The sequence below is a fragment of the Malurus melanocephalus genome, unplaced genomic scaffold, assembly GCF_030028575.1.
Source record: "Malurus melanocephalus ecotype Western Australia unplaced genomic scaffold, MMel_1.1 scaffold_770, whole genome shotgun sequence".
Taxonomy (NCBI): domain Eukaryota; kingdom Metazoa; phylum Chordata; class Aves; order Passeriformes; family Maluridae; genus Malurus; species Malurus melanocephalus.
The window spans coordinates 79,644-81,845 of NW_026624002.1; positions in this window are offsets into that span (position 1 = coordinate 79,644).

The window sequence follows — 2,202 nt, forward strand, 5'->3', positions numbered from 1 at the left end:
CCTCCAGACATTCTCTCTAGTCTTCCCTCCTCTGTCCTCAGGCACTGCCCCTGGTCCTCAGATGAAACCCACAGAACCCTCATCTCGATCACACCAGCAGTGAATAACAAATCCCTGCTCACGTGTGCCTGGAAATACTGCACAGGGCTGAAGAGATGGTAAAAAACACACCAGGGTGTCATTSTCCATTAGAATCATTTCTACAGAGCTCCACTCAGTCCTGAGATCATTTGGGGTTTATTTGAGCACAGTGCATTTGACTGGAATTGGCAAAGGGAAATCAGGAATGACCTTTGCAGGTAAAATGCATGGTAGGAATGGATTAGAATTGTGCCATTCTCACAGCCAACACTCACTGCTCCAGGGACAGGGGAGCTCCCCTCTCCTCTGCACGCAGGTACATGCTCCTGGCAAATAAAGGCAGATCCCAGGAGTGATTTCATTTCCATTTCTGACATMATCACTACTATTGGGTTGCTTTTACCAGAAAACACATTCGTACAAATGCTGTTACGTGTTTTAAAATTGTTCAGTCCTGTTAAAGTTTTGCTCCCAGCATGGTTGGATGGGTTTGAATCCCCCATGTGTAAAACTTTTTAGGACTTGCTTTTTTAATTATTCCTCCATTTAAGCTGAGCCTCTGTTCCTGATCACACATGAAGAGCTGCAGCACAGAAGGWGACAAGCTGAGAACACATGTTTTAAGGGAAAATGTTAAAGATCATTATTTAAAGGCCTTCACTTGTTAACATTCATTTGCTGATGCTACTTTGAATTCAAGCCATCTGCAATAAAAAGTAATATTTTAGAGATGCATTTTAGGGGGAAAGAAAAAGTGAAGCAGTTTTACTCTTGATGTAAACTGACAGCACATTGGGAAACTTGGTGAAACTTCASCAAGTGGGAGGTGTTGACAACTGAGCATGTAACAAGGGAAGGATTTACAGGCACACAGTTCCACAAATATATCCCAGACTGGTATTTGTCAAGACATCCCATGAGCCTTCAGCACATTCTTTTAAGCCTTATTCAATTGGGGCTGTTATTTTCTCCATCAGGGCTCAGGTGACAAATGCAACTTCTYGTGGTCAGGGTGGGCTCGTACTGGTGCTATTTGCCTTTTGATCACCGTGGCAAACACTGAAATTCTGACCAAATTCTGACATTTGCAGGTGAAGAACAAGGGGTTATGAGTCACAAAGCTGCCAAGAGCCAACACAAACCAGACASAAATTCCCCTGCAAGGTAAAGTATTCAGACAGCTCCTGTGAAACTTTCAGTCTCTGAGCACATTTTAGCACCCAGCAAGCCCAAGTGCAGGGAGGTGGCAGGGTAAGGATGCTGCATGCCCCCCAGAGCCCAGGCTGTACATCTCTCCTGCCAGGAAATTACTGTTTTGTCCAACACACATTTCTCTGGATGTATCACAGTGTAAGAAATTGCAGGCAAAAGTCAACCTGACTCCAATGTGTTTTCTAATTTCTGCCTGCAATTTTAACAGTGTTGAGCAGAGGCATCACATGAACTGAAAGGAAAAGGAGTTGGGATGAGATAAATCACATTTAAAATGACTGAGGGAGCAAGCAGCTGGGAAAGAAAAATAGGGACTTTCCTTTTTTAGGCTAAACAGCACAGAATAGAATCAAAAGCCTGACTGGTTTGGGTTGTGAGGAAACTCCAATCTCATCTTGTCCCACCCTACCATGGACAGGGACAGCTGCCACCATCCCAGRSTGCTCCCAGCCCCATCCAACCCRGCCTTGGACACTGCCAGGGATGGGAATTCTGATTTCCCGATGAGGAACAGAACTGTCATGGGAAGCAGTTCTGASACACGGAGTTCAGCAAACAGGAAATGCCCGAATCAGTTCCTCAGTGAGCACAGAGACAGATTATTGGCCACAGCAATTCATCAGGGTGTGGATCACCCCAAAAACACCAACATTTACAGCTGCAAGACATCCAGCAGCAACCACAGGCCCTGCCATTTCGACTGCATCACACACGACACAGATTCCATCAAATCCTGAGGAATAAACCMGGCAGGAAGGTGCAGCTGGGCCCCAGTGCCAGGCAGAGCCATCCCCTTCCTGGCATCCGAGAGCAAAGCTTTGCAAATCAGAGCCATGATTATAACCACAGAGACAGGAGAGGGGGGAAATAACCTCAAACACAGAATGCCAAACAACACACTGGAAAACA